This window comes from Chiroxiphia lanceolata, chromosome 1 (genome assembly GCF_009829145.1).
Source record: "Chiroxiphia lanceolata isolate bChiLan1 chromosome 1, bChiLan1.pri, whole genome shotgun sequence".
Taxonomy (NCBI): Eukaryota; Metazoa; Chordata; class Aves; order Passeriformes; family Pipridae; genus Chiroxiphia; species Chiroxiphia lanceolata.
The window spans coordinates 43152819-43171389 of NC_045637.1; positions in this window are offsets into that span (position 1 = coordinate 43152819).

Here is an 18571-nt window from a genome sequence, read left to right on the forward strand (position 1 = left end):
TAATTAGGTGGATCACATTGTGCTAATTCCTCACAAGGCTCTTCTGAGGTACTTTGCATTTATAATTCATGGATTCATAGATTTTTACAGCCAGAAGAAATCATTAGGTCATCAGGCTCTCCTAGTCTATTATAAAGGCCATACAATTGCATTCACTTACTCCTGTTGTTAACCCAATTACTTGTGTTTCACTATCTTCCAAAAAAGACATCGAAAGACTTCAAAAGATGGCAAACCCACTTCTCCCTTGGAAGTTTATCCCTACAGCTAATCACCCTAAGTATTACACAACTAATATAGGCTTGGGACTAATAAAGCGTAGTCCCCCATGGATTCGTGTTTCATGGTTGATTGACTTTGATGCCTAACAAGCTGTGAGCTCTGATTAAAGTTTCTTCCTGTATACGGATCATTTCTAAGGTTTTTTCCCCAACTCCTTGTGGATCCTTTGTGTCTTAGTAACGTGACAATTCACATTATGGCCCTGACAGTACTTCAGATCACTATAGACCTCCATCAGGATTGTTCGAAGAGAGGTTTCACCTATTCTTGACCTCATACTTTCATGAAAACTGTAGAAACATAATTGCTTTTCAGACCTCCTCCCACCAAGAGTGGCTGCAGAGAGACAAGTTCAAAAGTTACTGGAGGCACCTGTATGTATACATGCATGCACACATACACATGGCATAAATAATTGTGCCTTATTTCTTTTTTTTAATCATTTGTTTCTCTCTTCCTCATTATGTTTTTATTTTCCTCCTCAGTATCACTTTCATCTCTGAATCAGAGTGCCCCTTAGCAGCCAGAATTTGCTTTGAACTTAAGAAATTAATGCACTCAGTATTCTTTTTAATATGATGAACATCTTGAGTTACTTCTCTTTCTTACCCTATTGTGTTTTTTCACAGGTTGGAACAATTTTTATTTTTCTTTTTTTTACTATTGCAAATTCTTCCTAATGCAGATGTCATGATGTGAAGATGGGCCCATATGCCCAGCTGTTTTCCCCTATTTTTCCAAGTATGCTAGCTGGTCCAATAAGCAAAAATGCATCCCTTCCTACAAATCTTCTTGTATCCTTAGACCACCATAGTTACAACAACACTGCTAAGAGACATGAACAGTATGCAGTATTTTCAATGTTAATCTGCCCAGTGTCAGACAGAGGTAAAAACACCTCCTTATGCTCCTCACAACTCCCCTTCTTATATATCAAAGGATCACATCAGTCTTTTCCCAGAACATCTCACTGGGAACTCATGTTGAGTGACTTGTCTTCTTTGACCTCTAAATCCTTTCCAGAGCTTTCTAACACACAGTCTTCCTATTGTTCAGAGAGAAATAGCTAATGTTCCCAAAAATACTTTACATATTACACTAGAAGAAAGGTTTGTTGCAAACAGTTGTTTTGGACAGAAAAAAAGAGTCCATAGCCAAGTTTCCCAAAAATCAGTGTAAGAAATATCCATCTAAAAAAAATGAAATTTGGGAGACTGAAACATACTATACTAATCTTAATATGTCAAAATACCTGATTTGGTATTGTGGGAGAGAAAGTAGAAATGAAACTTCACATGCCAAATTTGTTTATTTATTTTTTGGAGAGAGGGACAGAAAAAAATATGGCAAAGTTCTGTATTTTCCTCTCTTCTTTCCTCTATTTTAGGAAGACTTTATTCAGTAGTACAGGTAATCAAGCCTTATGTGTCTACAACTAGTGAACTGAAATTATGTGAACCAAAAATTAGAGGCCATTTTGAAAACAGAAGGCTTGGCTTTCTTTTCAGTAATCATGATAGTAAAATTAAATTCATATCTCATAGAGATTAACAGCTTTGACAGTATTGGAGAAAAGCAGATCTATAACCACTGAAACCATGTTTTAATTTTTTTTTCTGTATATTGCTCTTAACTAAATTATCATTTTTTGAATTCTTTTTATTATTCAGTTCCATTCCACCTAACCACTGTCAGTTTTGCTAATTAAAAAAAAAGTTAGCTGTTTGACACTATGCTCTTTTGCATCTACAATGAAATCTAATAAAGACTGAGGAGAAAACTAGTAATTTTCTTATGGGAAAGCTATGGCTAATTTTCACTGGATCATCTGACAAGAAAATAACACTAAGTCGTGCTCATTTTGGTGATTACATACCAGTTTCTGAGACAACCATTCTGCTTATGGATCAGCTCCTTGAAGAGTTGTCTTTACAGGAAAGGACTGAGAATGCCCAACTCCTGTCAGATAAGAAGGGACTTGCTATGTCAAATCGTAACTTTGAGAAACTGTCAGGGAAAAACATCTGAACGGGAAATACAGTTAGATGGCTTTTAGAGACAAACTGCTCTTTTGTACCATATTTATGAAAGACATAGCTATATTTTAAAAAAATAATTATAAAGTGATGGCTAAGAAAATTTCTTGTAGAAAGGGAGTGTTGATCAAGTTGCTTTTAATTGAAGCTTGCAGACAAGAAAAAATTTTGAATTTAATCTTTATTACAGTAGTAGTAATAAAGCAATAGTACGGTACACTAAAGATTTTGGTTTTCCTTATATGCAAGTGTCCTTCAAGGAAAATGAGAATCAAGCGTTTTATTAAGAGAAATTAATGGCTATTCTCTGTTCTGATGGTTCTAGCTGAGGTTAATGGTTGCAGAGATCTGAGTCTGCAAACACTAACACATAGAACTTACTTATCTGCATCGAGTTATTTTCATTGTCAGGACTCAATAATGGTGCGTTTATACAGCTTTTAATAATAAACAACAAGCCTGATAAAAATAAAGTTAGAAAAAGTCTAAACTGAACCCGAGGCATTGCATAAATCTGCTGATACTGCAAAGTCAGCACTCACTGCATCCATGAAAGAAGAAAGCCAAGGGAGGCAAACTGGCCTTCTAACTATGGAAGTTAATTAGCCCTATTTTTAGCAAGAAAAAAATTCACCCAGGTTTTACTTTACAATAATTTAAGATTGCAGACCCTCCCCCCCACCTTCCCCCCACCAAAAAAAATTAGACATGGAAAATTTGCCTTAAGACCTTAAATTTAAAAAAAAAAAAAACTTCAATAAAATACTAAGGCAGCCTAAAGGATTCATCCATATGCTCCTTCCAGCCATATATGAAAAAATATTTCTCATGAGATTATACACAAAGACGGATTAATTAGTAAGAGATAATTGTCATGCATTGCACAATGCATTCATGTCCCTCAACTCAGCACATTTTACTGAATGATAATGCCAACAGCATAGGTTGTTACTGGGCAAAATTACATATGCATGATGCCTCTCAATTTCAAGACTATAATCTTAAGGGGTTTGAATTTGTATCAAGGCACAGGAGATACTGATACAGTTTCTAACGTGGGTTCATTCCTGACTTGAACACTTTTTAGTTCAGACTATTGATAATGAACATGGGTGGATTTGCTTCAGAATTCCTCAGCTTTGGGAACAAGCCTATTGGAAAGGTCATCAGTGAAAGCTGCAGGTGAAGAAGAAGAAGAAGAAGAAGAAGAAGAAAAGCTGTCATCCCTCTGAATCAATACAAAGTGAGAATTATAAGAAAGGCTTCTAAACATTAAAGGAGGAAAGTTCTGGTACAATCTTTTGATAGGAAAGAAAAAATTTTAACATAAATTTTAGATGAAGCTGGGTTGGTTCATGAAAATGCTCTGTGGTGTGGTTACCTGTGACAGCAGAGAACTGTTGCCCTAGAGGTCTCCTCCACTCTTTTATTTCTGTATTCACTGGAAAACACCTATTGACATCATTGTACCTGAGAGCTGAATTTGTCCTGAATTTGACTAGAAATCTCTCTCTTCAGATGCTGAGGTCACATTTGAAAATATGGCCTTCAACTCTTTTGCTTCTTTAGCCATGAAATAGGCATGCCAGTTATGTATTACACTAGGCAATAGCTTTTTATGTACATTTGCAAAAAAAAGAGTGATAGAGATAGAGGAAGCCATGTCACTTTACTGTGTCTAGACACAGTGCCATTTGAACACAAAACAAAATACATAGCAGAGGGTGTTTGTGAAAGAGGAGCCAGTCCTAGCAGCCATTGACTGAAGAGAAATCTCTGGCAATCTTTAGCTGGGATTGTCAGACAGCTCTAAGGAAATCAAGGGCAGGTATCTTTATCATTAAGCAATAAAGCTCAAAGGCAAAAAAATATGCTCGTGAATACCATCTCTCTAACCATCTCTGATAAATTAACTGTCTTAATCCCTTTTCCCACTCCTGTTTTCCACCCGTCCCTTTTTTTTTAAGTGACTACACCCTTTCACCTGCTTTGCTCTCACCCCTTGCCAGCTTCAGTGCTTAGAGCAATTCAGAGAGCCCTGCCAGCAAGCCTCCAGTTCCGCTCGCTCCTGAGCTGCTCCATCTCCCATCTGCTGCTCCACAGCCTGTCTGAAGAGACTGGGAGTGGCAAGGAGGCAGGTGGAACACTCTGAGAAGGCAGACGGAGGGAAGCAGCAGGTTCCCAGCTGGTAGCAGACGGAATAGGATTTAACTTTTCTCCCACGAGACCTGAGTAACCCATAGCTAGATGGAGTTGCCCTGCAGACACTATTCATTTTCCAGAGACATCAAAGCTCTAGCATGCTACATTCTGCACTGCTTCTTCAAAAAAGTGTGATGCTATTGAAAAAATCTAGTAAATGTACTGAATTTTCATTATAAAAAAATTGTAATTGCCACTGAAGTAATATTTAATAATTTTAAACAAAGCTCTGAGGGATTCTAAGAAAAGAAATATAGGACAAAAAATTCTTTTGTAATATAATACAAGCCCCTCACTGAATAATATGTTAATGAAAATTATTTAATTAATTAATGGAACTTAATGAACATTTAAACACACTGTGCCTTTGGCTGTCACAGGGAAATATTCTGGTCAATTAATGCAATCAAATTAGTTAAGGAACAGCAAGGAATCTATTTTTTTTTCTTTACACAAGCATAAAAAGTTATCTAGTAGAAAATTATGCCTCAAAAATGAAGAATAAGGATCTTGTATGTATAGTGTTTGTGTCTGAGGCCACTCACATTTAGAAGCTCACTAGTTCATTGCAATTACAAATGAAAAGCTTTCCATTAATACTCATATTTGTGGATGTAAATAGTTGCATTGCTGGTTCCAAACCAAACCAGGCTACAGACAAGTGGTCCCTGAGATCATAGCAGCAAAGTACAATATATACACAATGTATATGTTGATAGCAACAACCATACACAGGATTTCACGGAAACTCACATTTGCCTATATTTTACCTAGTGCACTAAAACACAGCAAGAATTTTCCCTCTGATCTTGAATTAGAAATTGAGAGATATTTTACCAAATTTTATTTTCCAATCAAATTACTATAAAGCAAAAACAAAAAGTTACAATATATAAGAGAAAACATAATGTCTATGAGTCTCATAGAAAAAGTCTATCAACAGCATCAGTTTGGGTAAAAATTTCAGATAGGACAAACCTCCTGGCCTTTTGCTTGCAGCAACTAACCATCTCAGTGAAAATCATAAAACTTTCTGGAATGACAAGTTTACATGAAGAAAAATTAGATATGAATCATGTTTATTTAACTTTTATTTAAAGATGGCAATAACTCCTTTGCATTCTTTGGCAGCCTAGGGCTGCTTACAAGTTACACCTGTAACTTCCATTAGATTAATAAGATTATGCCTACTCATTAACGTTTAGTGTATTAATGGCTAATTATGTGTCTTATTATTTAAAAGTGGGTGCCCCATGCAGGTTGTGTGGGGCTATGGGAGGAAAGGGATGACTGAATTATAGAGAAGGTTTATGTCTGTGAAATTAAAAGGTAAGGCTGTATCTATAAGGAATTCTTAGAGGTTAAATATTTCATGTTAGGAGGATATTCATTACAGTATGTTTAGATTAAATGAATGTGCAGGTGGAATAAAGACAAAGGACTGATATTGTAACTTGCAGCAGCCATTTGCTTCAAAGATTCTTATGATATCACAGTGGATTTCTTTAGTACCAGTTTCATCTTCTCTTTAGAGCATTCACATGTGCCCTATAGCATGTAAAAGCATAAGATGTACCAAAAAAAATATTCTATTCCTGGCTTGTCTTCTGAGACAGTATTAAATTCAGGTCATTCTAACTGGAGCTATACAGAATGTGCAACTGTAGTCCTTCTTCAGAATAGAGGTGTTGAAATGTGCTGTGTAATGTGCAGCTATTTTACCCTGGGGAAAATAAGAATGTATTTTAAAGTATTTCAAGTATCAATACTATTTAACCATTTAAATGTTTAACAGCATTTCAGTATGTAGCATTTTGGTCCCTGGATTAAAGACAATTTTTTTTTTAAATTATTTCTCAAGTAGTAAAAAATCTTCCTTAAAATCTTACCCAAACTCTTGTTATCCTTTTTTTTTTTTAAATTGATAGCAAGCCAAATAACCCATTCTTCACAAAGTCCTTTCTCTTAAACACAGAACGCAGACAGGGCTTCGCCTGCTGAACCCCATTTAATCATTACTACCAAAGCACAGTTGTGGTGTCATGCAAAAGATAATGTCACTGAGTCTCTAGGTATGAGAAAGACGATTTGTTTGACTTGATTTTTTCCTAATAGCACTGAGAAATCCCTTTAGGCAGGCAGGATCTTTTTTTTTTTTTTTTTTTTTTGCTTTGTTTTAATTTTTCCTTAAGCAAAAAGGAGTGGGACTCATTTGTTAGGTGTGTGAGACTTTGCAGGTCTGGTTTTACAATACACCATTTAGCCTTTGGTGAGGCTTGTTAAACTCTGAAAGAAAAGTCATGCATTGACTGAGTGACGCCACCCTGAGGTTGATTCCCAAGGGAAAGTAAAGACTTAGTCCTGCCTTAGAACCATTAGGGTGACCGAGAACACCTTCTAGCAAGTGATAGCACACCAAACCTTGGCAAGCTGCATAATAACATTAAACCCAGTGATCTAATTATTCACTTCTAATATAAAGGGCAGGGTTCCATGGGAAATCAGAAGCAGGGCTGAGAAATACATTTCACAATACAAACGGAGGCAGTTTGTCAAGACTCTAACCTGGGAAAATTACCTTATGAAGCTGTCCTATGCATCCACCGTGCCCAGTTCAGAATAATTTCACATTTATGCAGGGAGGATCTTTAAAGCACTAAATTATCAGCCTTGAACTCCTTGTTTAAAATATCACTTTAATTTGTTTTGGCTCAGAGGTCTTTAATTTTTTATTAATTATGGATATATATAATTTAAATATATAGATAAATATGGCGTAGGAATTTAAACAAACCCCTACTGACCTGCAACATAAGAGAAAGTTACAGGTAGAAAAGTACTATCTTTCATATAACGCAGTGAGAAAGTCAGCAGCACTCAAGATGGCATATAAGGCTTTTCTTCAATATCATGATCAGTTTTCAGTGTTCATGATCATTTCTTCATTATTTTTTTTATTCTGTGTAACCTAGTGTGTTGTCAGGTAGCAAATTTTTGCTGTGTAAAGGTACACATTTACAAATATATCCTTAAATACAAACTGAAAATATTTGCATAGTCAGTCATTTGTACACCTACAACCTTGGATTTGTTTGCAAAGGAATAGCTACACATGCCAAAGAAGTGACTGTTCTATACCTTCTATACATGGAAAAATGGATTTTTTTTGCAAGTATATTTGAAACTGTGGAATATTTGAACTGCAGCCCAAGTAATTACCTGAGCAGTCTACTGGGAATGTACATATTAAAACAAGTTGTAAAATAATCTCTTCCAAATAGCTATTAAAAACAAAATTACAGATCCTGGGCCAGATCCTCAGCTGTTACAAATTGGTGGCTATTACAAGTCTCTTTGACTTCACATGTGCAAAGTTTGTGCTCCAAGAGAAATTTTACAGTAAAACTACAAATTACTGAAAAATGAAGTTCAGAGTTGAAGCTCAGGTGGTATTCACACCATCTCCTTCAAATTCCTTTTGGCTTTTAGCCTGTTCTCTGAATCACACCTGCCTTCTCTACATTGGCAGTAGGAGGAATCTGGGTTCCTCCAAGCTGCACCGTAACAGATGACTAAAGTAGTATCAGTCAGACAGCATAAATGCCCTGAATACCACAAAAAGGTTATGTTTTCCATCAATGTAACTGAATTGCTAGAGAGACTCTGCTTTCAAGCAAAAAAAAACAAACAAAAGAGTATCAAGCCATTGCATTGTAAAGGTTGTGGTTATTTGCAAAAGCAAACCAATTTTTGCTCCAATTTCTGCATCATTTTCTCATTTCTCTGGGATTCTGGTAATTAAAAAGTGTTTTGAATGTTGTCTTGCTGTCTATAATAAGAAAGATTTTTATTTTCTTCTCTAATGATGGTCTAAATCTAGTGTAGTAACCAACTGACTAACACAGGGAAATCCCAATCTTTCAGCTCCATTGTATAATTTATACAATATGTTCAACACTTTCCCACATAATAAATGTGGGAATCCCTTACAACCAGTCCAAGGTCTGAGGTTTGTTGTATGAATCATGTTCGCTGCATCCTGGCTTAACCACACCCCCAACTACTTCTGCTGGGAGCCAAAGAGTTACTGCAATCACCACTGGTAGGAAATACCATGTGCGAAGGCATTATTTACAACAGGATGCAGTGAAGATGAGAGCCAGAGTCTGATAACTTTATCTCAGGGGTTACCTGGGAAAGACTGCTCTAGGTCTATTTAAAAGAGTTACTTTAAATAATGAATAAATTAAGAGATATTATCATTCAAATATTACTCCTTGCTATGACAAATCTTTCATGTAACCCTTAGCCAGGCTCTGTTTATTTAAGGTGATGCTCATTTGAATAGTTTGGGAAAGAAGCGCTTTCACTCTACCTGTTATTCAATTTGACAGTTCTTTGCAACACGGGAGAGTCATGTTTGAACTTGTACAGAGAAATGTCATTGTCTTGTCTTCAGAAAAGATATTCAAGATACCTCAGATAATGTTCACATGCATTTAGCCTCCCTGACTGGAAAATTAATGTCTGGCAGAAGTTTTTATGTAGGGCAGAGGGCAAATGACAACAGGTTGTCCCATTATTAACACAAAACAGGCAGTTTTAATCAGCCTTCAAAAACTAACGTATACTTTCTGAATTGTGCTTAGTACTGGGAATTGAACTAGAAGGTTACCTGTAACATAGATGTCTCCACTATACATTTATTCCTACTGCTTATAGCCCTCATAGATGCACAAACATATAATTGGGATAATCACCTCTTGGTCTTTTCTCTGTCAGACGTATTTCAGTTCTTTTATACTATATTGTCAGATGAATCGCAGCTCCACCTATTGCAATCAGGAACAAGAGTTTGTCAAGGCTTTAGACACTCAGCTAAATCTGACCACCCGATTTGGACTTCTGCTCTGAATCATCCTCTGGAAGAAGATCCTAGATGCACACCTGTCTGTTGACTCCAGTGGGAACCAAATCTAAAGACTAGTCAGCTAATCCAGGCACCTAAATCAGAATCTGGATTGTGAATGTTAAATAAAGCAACTTACTGTTACAGAGGGGAAGGGGGGATTAAGAACAGAAAGAGTTCTTTGCTACATTTATAAGAGTGAGTTTTTTAGAGCATTTTCCTCTCACTGAAGCTAGTGGGAGGAGAAATTCATAAAAGGAATTGCTTCTGCACTAATATGAAAAGGTGCACTAGTCACTACTTGTTCTGTTGAGTATTGTGAGTTTGCCTTGTCTGCATTCACTGTATGAAGCAAGGGGGTCAGAAATAAGCATCCTGAGTTTGGTTCTTATCTACATCACTGATTCAGTTTGTAATATTAAGCAAGTCAAGTAAGCGGTGTCAGCTAGGCATCACAGATTTTCCCACATCACAGAAATGCTGTTTGACTGAATTAATTTATGCTTATGAAGCACTTAAACTTTTTTTGAGAAGTCAATGTAGTAGTATGAAAAGGAGTTTCTCACAAGTTCCAGAGGAGTTGGGATCCAGAGGAACTGTGGCAATTAATCAGCAGTATTACAGAGTGAGAGCACTGTGACTCTCTGAAAGACAAGCATACACAAACGTTAAGAAATTGTTTATTCCAGCCGTAATAGGAAACTTTTGTATATAATTTCCCTGCTTACTCAGAGGCACTCTAACATCTGTCAGGCCAGGCCTAGTACTTAGCACACAGATCTGAGCACAGAAACACATGCCCCATTTCCTGATAGCAGCTTGCCCACCACTGCTGCCAGACTCAGGGACCACTCATAAGACACCAGGCTCAGTTCCACCAGTGCGCAGTTGGGCTTCATGGACCAAATCCAAACTTGTGCAGGTGTAAATGAGAGCCACACAATCTGTTCAATGCCTTTAATGAAATTTCAGTTCTGATTACATGGCACTCTCTTCCTTTTAACCATTCAAGAAGGGATAAGGACTGAAGCCAAGAGCTGTTCACCTTCCACTCCCTGTTTCTTTGAGACACACAGTATGTCGATCAGCATCCTTACCAACAGCTCCGAACATCATTCTCCCCTCCTTCCCATTCAGACTGTGACAGTCGGGTCAAACAGCAGTCACCACTACATTTAAAGTTGTTCAGGGGAAAGGTGTTTAAGGGGATCCACACTTTTCTTTTAGATCCCTGATTTCAGTCAAAATCTCTTCAAGCTCTGCAGCAGAAAATCTGCATCTTTAACCCCAACACCACCAACCCACTCTTCTTTCTTGTATTTAATCATAATTCCTGTTCATTGAGTTGTTCTCCTGGGTTTATACATTTGTGCTCCTCTCCGCTTTTACTCAGACTATTTGAGCATCTGGTAATGTCCAATGTTGCCAAGTTTTCCTATGAAAGCAAACATACTCAGAGTCCAACAGTGACACTAATCACTGTAACAGACAATTTCAAATATTGTATGTCCCTCCTACACAACAGGGACCGCTTTGCCAGCCTCCCCCCCCCCCCCCGGTACTCTTCCCCCCCAAAAAATTATTAAAAACTGAAAAAGCTTAGAACTATCCAAAAACATGTATTTTAAGCCAATCAGGAAAGCTATGCAGTAATTTTAATTTTTGTTCTTTATACCTACAGACACACCTACATGGGTTCACACATCTATACTTCAGAGCATTTTATCACCTCAGTCACAATTTAGATTTTTTAAAAGGCGTGCAATGCAAGGTATTGCAAGTGATTGCAGTCTATTTCTGTCACCCAAAGACTTCAGAAACATAAGCAATGTTGTATTCCATATCTGCTCTATTTCCTTGTCTTTCTGTATTACAATACATTTTGCACCCTGACAGAGGATTAATCACCTGATGGGAATACCACAGACTGCAGAGATCTGCTGGGAAATGTATTTCTGAATGACTTCACACTAGTCAGAAGTTCAGAATGTCTATGATTTATTGTTTCTGGTCAATTTCTCATTGCTGTTGAGAATTGAAACTAGTTCAGCTGCTCCTAGTGATGAGGCACAGAATGCGAATACAAGGCCACAGCAACTGTGTGAAGCTCAAATTTGGAAAGCAGCTTTTCCAAAATACGCAGAGAAATGATGACTTTAGACCTAAGGAGGAGAAGAGCAACTTACTTTTCAGCTGTTTCCACATTCCTTTCTGGCTGTGTTGTAAAGCCTTATACATGGGGAGAGGGGGGAGAGAAAAAAAAAAAAAGAACAACTGTGGCCAAAACCTGAAGTTCTCCTTCAATTTTCATCGTATTTTTACATGGCAAACTACTTCTCTGTATACTTCTATGTAATAAGATACACACATGGAAGAGCAGAAAGAAAAACAAGCCCAAGATGTCAGGATTGCTCTTTGGCATGTTCAGGATGTACCAACTGGAAGCTGAAAATGAGAGCAGCTCAGGTAACTGTTGGACAGATGGGATTTATATACCCAGGAGTGTAGAAATCCTCAGTTGGATCAGTCAAAAGCAAAGGCAGATGGCAACATTATACAAGTTCTATCCTGAATAAGAATTTCAGGTACAGAGCCCTGATCAGAAGGAGTGAATGTAGCTTGGCTGAAGTGCTTCAACGTCTCAATGTTTCAACTCATATTTAAAGCATTTTTATTTCCTAATATATTCCTCATTGTTCAGTTTTGATATTCAGTGCTATGCTCCTCTTCAGCCTTGTATACGGTTAGCAATTTCTTTGGGATCACAAAACTATAAAAGCCATGTTTATTCATACAATTTATTACATTTTATTACATTTATTACATTTTGGAATCTCTAAATGTGCTTGTGAAAATATACAACATCTTCTCTGGCCCAAAAAGACTTTGTCTTCACTGAGCAGTGTGATAAAAGGACTAAAAATATTCAAGGTACTTGCAGTGTTTTAAGTGTCAAAAAGTAAAACACATTTGAGCGTGTATGTGAGCAAGGGTCTGATTCCTGACTGGTTTGCCCCTGTGCAAAGGTGCCATAAACTCCTTCTGTTCTGATGTGAACAACTGCAAGGGACAATCCTAAGCAAAAGTACTGGAAAACTGAGGTTATCAACCACTCAGCCAAGCTACTAAATCAAGTGCCTATGTACCTGTAGTCATATTTATACAAATGTCAGAGACTTACAAATTTGAGGGCACAACCAAAAGATAGAATTGTCCTAGTGCTTGATTTAGGAGAAAAGAGACAGTGTGAGATGAATAGCTTAGGCTTTCTTCCCTCTGTCATTCCCCTAACAGTCTGGATGTGCCTGTCCTCCATTTTGAGAATTTATGTGTTCCCTGCAATGAAGAGAGGTTTCATCTCCTTTCAGCTATCACAGTCACCTCTTTCAGAAGGTTTGTTTTTCCCAAATTCTTTGAGAAGGAGTAAGTGAAATCTCAGTCCCACTGAAGTCAGTGGGAAACTTGCCATTCACTGTAAAAGAGACAGATTTCAACACAAAGTTTATATCCATAGAAGACCAGACTGAATATAGTCCAGTGTTTCTGAAGTGCTTTGAAGTAGAGAGTGTTGCAGCACTGAAAGTATTGGTATTATTAGTATTGCAATTGAGTGCACGACATAGAAGAAAAGTAGAAACCTCAGAGTGAACTGGAAGGAAACACCGATTCTACAGATCTTTCTCAGAGGTCAGTACATGGCATTTTCCTAAACAGTTTCCTTTAAAAGTGTCTAGTAAAATTCTCTTTCAACCTAAGTATCTTGGCATGTTAATCAGAAACAGATCTTCCTACCAAGTACAGGCATCCTGATGGAAAGCATCCTATCTTTTCCTTTGCATAGTTTTTGTAGAGTTTTATTACTGCTTTCTAAAGATTAACTGAAATATGCTACAGAGAGCTTAAATTTTTTTTTTTGGAAACACTGCAAAAGCCCATCCTGGAAGGGAGAAACAATGTTTTCCTTTCAGCCTGTCTATTCTTCCTCTGAACTACAGTGTGGCCTGTGCACTTCACTAGCCCATGGAAAACAAAGCCTGGGATGCAGTATTGTTGGCAAAGGTAAGCTCTTCCACTACTTGTGGTTGTCGTGTATGTATTACCACCAGACAAGAGAATGGATGATCATGAAGGAAAAAAAGTTCTCTCCCATGATCTCATTAACTAGTTCATTCTGCCACAGACTCATTCAAAATTCTTTTCAAGTTACATGGACAACACGGCAGTCAGGAAATGTGTTAGCTGCTACTAAAGAAACTAACATTTGGGTTTGGCTGTTGTTTCATCCCAGTATCCTCAGTTCACAGTCCCTGCAGTTCCCTCAGACATCTTGCTCATTAGAAAAGAACGCTCCCCGTAGGGTTCCGGGTACCCAGGGACTGATCTTCAACTGGTGCAAACTGTCAGGGCTCCGTTAACCTCAGGCAACCCAAGGTTTTAGGCTTCAGAGGATTTATCAGCAACTCGGCAGCTGTGAGAAGAGCACAGCTTTAAGTCAGAGAAGGAACAGGCCAGCAATTGTGAATCAGCCATTGGCACACGCAACTCAGCTGAGAATTCCCAGCCATAGCCTACAGAAGGGAGTTGTTACATCTTGATTAATTTCAAATCACACTGTCTTCTTTCAGTCTCTACCTTTTTTGGTTATCTCAGTGCACAGCAATGGTCCCAGTGGTTGAGATCTGCACAGTTGTGTTCTTGACTCTGATCTTAATCATGTGGCCTGTGATGGAAACAGTGACAAATTACTGCTATCAGTCAACTACAACGAAAGGACAAGCTCATATAGTTTTCTAAATTTAATCCACTGCACTACAATCCGAATAAAGGCAGTGATATAAAATACACTATTAAATACTTTACTAACCATTTAGTAGGTTTAATGGCAGCTAGAAAGAAATTTGAAATACCATAACCTAAGAATTTTCTGAAAACAGTTTCTTCTGTTCTTAACCCAGCTGTCAGTCACTAGCAAGCTATTGCTGCTGAGACACAGCACATTAGCACTGTATCAGTGCACCTATACAGTTTCTGGAATGGAATCTGGAATGGATACGATTTCTATATGAGCAACTGCGATCACATCTATCTGCATGTAATCCTGTCAACACCTCACTTGATGCTCATGCAATTATGTTTCAAGAAGTCTCTTAGTCTCTCTGGGTACTTTGGAAAATGAGACCACTTCTTTGTAAATTGAAATCTGGATGTAAATGCCCAACTTTATATAGATAGATTTTAAAACAGTGGCAACAGTGAATAAGTGTACTAATAAGAGCAAAACAAAATATAACCACCTATTTAAGTATTTGCTATAAATATATATGTATTCTCTATTTAAACTTACCAGTAAAAAATGGTATGTTCAGATGTAACATTTCAACCAATAAAAACATTCCTAAAGGAAGATATGACACGCTTTTCCACCATTTATCACAGTCAAACACAACAGCTGCATCTGTTCAGGACAGTTCATATCTCACTTAGCGCTACTTGTCATGGCCTGTGACATAAAAAAGAAGGTACCTAGGCCCACTCTCCTTTCTTAGGAAGATCCTCAACATTGCATAAATGAGCATTTCCTTCTTGCAGCACTACTCTTGAGCGTCCGTGGGTGACTTCAATAACACAAATTGGTTCTTGACTCCAACAGAACAGGTAAGGGGAGAATTTAAAAAAGGAGAAAGATGGGCAGAGAAGTATTCATCCCTTTCTGTGCCCTCAAAAATCACACAAGCAGCTTGGGCTAGAGAGACTTCAAAAAGTATATGTTAGTATTTTACCATTCTCTTAAATGAGCTGTAACATCCTTATGGGTTTTAGCGGGGCCAGGATCTCACTTGCTCTGCTTTTCTTTGTGACAAAGAAAGTCTAATGTTTTGCTAAATTAACTTTTAGTGGGGCTGCTTCTTCCTTTTCTGACATTTAGGGCAGCAGAAGACCTGGTGCTGCTAAGAGCCCTTTGATGTGTCTACAGCTTCCAAGTTCACTCTGCCTTTGGGGGTCACACTTGTTCACAGCCCCATCACTGAACATCACCTCACAAAACGTCTTCCCCGCCTTCCCTACTGGTGGAAACACACAGGAATCCTCTAGAAATGCATCTTGCCTTCTCAGCAGCTCTGGAGGCCTGTGGTGGGTCGGCTCCACTGATCAGCTAGAGATTTTGTTTAGAAGGCTTCTTTATGCTGTTTATGTTGCTGTCAACACCAAAAACCTAACACTGCCACCTTGTTGTTTACATACCTCTGGTGCAGGATATTATAAGCCTCCTCTACCAAGACTGCCCAATATGTGGGGGTGTAGCTTCTCTTTTTTATTTTTACAAAGTTTGTTAACCACATTACTATAAGATATTCATTCAGATTTCACCCAAATAGACCTCTTGCTGTCAGCATTTAATTATGCCTGCATTCCTACATAAAAAGAGCTTTTGCCAAAATAGAGCTTATTATAGAAGATAAGGTAAGGCACATCTTTACAAGGAAAGGAAGCTTTGGTAGCTTCTGTACTTCTGACAAGAATAAATTTCTAAATGCAAGGGGAAAATGTAGAAAATTGAGCATGTTCTACTGGTGATAAATCACACTATTGAAAGTAGTACTTTTTATATATCTTTCCTAGGAGGTTTAAGAGTACATATTTAATATGTGTGTATAAAGTATGGCCCTGTAAGACTACAAAGTCTTTTCAGACTTCCATTGAAAAATATCGTGCACTTAAGATCACTCTTTTTAAAGATTCACAGCTTAGAAAATATTTCAACCAAGGTTTTCTCCCAAGCTGGGTATCAAGCTATTTGACAATCTTCTTCTCAGTTTGGCTCATATATGTAAACATCTGGAGAAACATTATGTCCGAAGTTTAACCACAGATTTTATATCATAAAATAAGCATACATTTTAAATACTCATTTAAATCTTAAAATACTGAAATCTCATAAATTCAAATATGGCCCTAGTCTCCCAAATATAAATGTCCATTACCCTTTCAGGTAGGTTTAGAAAAATAACATGATCCTTCAAACAAAAATACCAGACTCTACTGTATTTAGATTGATGGGAACGGCAGCAAGCCTCACGATTTTTCCTCACCCACGTTAGTCTTTACTCAATTGTCAGGTTTGCTGTCACCTCCAATTTAGATTCCTGTGAAAGGTCATGCAGATCTAAGGCATTGGCTCAACTTTTATTGTACTGGGACATTGTGGTTAGCTTCAGATTCCCAGCTAGCATTCTCAGTAACCACACTGAGAGGTAGAACTGAAATCACACTGAACAGAGCTATTTCCATGATAGCAGCTTTTGAAGTTAAACTTATGCAAGTTTATGGGTGATAAGAAACTGCATCAGCTACTTTGGCACTTGTTTTGGTCACATTCCATTCAGCTGAACAGAAATTAAATATCAGTTAACCTGCTGCTTCCCAAGAAATCTATATAGAACACAATTTGGTGTTCTCAAAATGAGACTTGACATGTTATTTTCTTGTAGCACATCTGTCTTCACAATACAATTTCAGTTTATCCAAAGGTTCCTATGTTTCTGGTAGTATCAGAAGTAAGAATCAGAATAATTTGGGATATGGTAGTTTAAATGGATCACCAAAGTTGTTCTTTCTGAGACACCAGTAGGAAAGTGGAGCAGAATTTGGCTCACCATATTTTCACTTGTAGACCTCTAAGTACCCTAAAAGTGCTTCATGATGAAGATAATAATGAAGTATTGGCAATTAACTTCTTTTGTTGCTGATTCCCACAACAGTACTGTGATGTAATTCACCTGTGCTGTTTGACCTAAAGGGGAATTCAGCAGTTGAAGCTGTGTTCTCACAGATCTGCCCTATTACCTGACATTACCCACTGCTGCATTAGAGAAGTGTAAAATTATTTGCATATAAATATAAAATTAATTTTATACAAAGCACTCTGAACAAATGTCTTCCACTATATATGCTTTAAAAAAAAAAGACATTTTAATTGGCTGGAAATGCTTTGATAAACAACAGGTCTCATTGACTGCAACATTGAAATGCTCTAATGAATTTTTAATGTCTTCAGTTGTTTAACTGTGTCTTATTACAAAGAAGCTGAAGACACAGAAGCATGATGTTTCCTCCACTGGCACATCTAAGAAATCAGTAGAGGCATGCCAAGAAAATGTTCTGCTTTCAAAACAAGACTCCAAAACTGAACTCAGGGGGGAAAAAAAAAAAGCATTTTGTCATGGTTTCTAGAATTAAACTGCTGCTGTTGATTTGAAATGTATATTTTCATTTCTTCAAAATTACTACACTTTGTTCTGTCGTTTACCTCAGTATTTGCATGATACTGCATCTGTGGCTGGCTGGCAGGCGGCAGAAACTAACTACATTTGAAAAAAAAAATTAAAAGTCGGGGATCTCTGACTGCACAGACAGCAGAAGAGAAATTCTGCCCTTATAATATACGTGCCACTTCCCCACGAAGTTAAAATGTGATTTCAAAGATGATGATGTGCTTCACTTGCAGCTACCATTGCACAGACCTACCAACTGCAGAGATCCCTCCACTCTGCTTAGTAACCCCATACTGATTAAGAAGATTGAACTGAGAAAGTTCACCTTAAAAGACTTTTTTCAGGTCCTTCATTTACTATCAACGTCCCCATGTCTGCTGCAGGTTTTAAATCTCATATGCAGTCCCGAGCCATAGGAACCCAGGCACATAAAGACAGTAAATCAGTATACACTCCTCAAGCATTCTGCTGTTTGTCTGGCGACCAACCCGCTGTGCTTTGAGAAGCCTCCCAGCTTGCCTGGAGGCTTTCTTTGCTGGAAAAACCTATGTATTATCATCACCAGCAAAACAATGGAGTTGGCTGCTCATGCAATGGTAACCCAGTGCACCAACAGAGAGGAAAGCCCCACACAGAGCTTGCAGAGCAGTCATCAGGAAGAGTGTAACACAGGGAGGCCCACAGAGTGCTAGTGCACATTGGGGTTGCTGTGCCAGTGCTCCACTCAACAGGCTGCATCTCCTGGCAAAGTGACAGGGTAGTATTAGTGCTGGTCAGAAAGCCAAGCTACTTGCTCAGCTTCCTCATGTAAGAAGGAGAGGAGTAATACAGCAGGGATAGGAAGAGCTTCAAAGCCTGAAAGGACATAA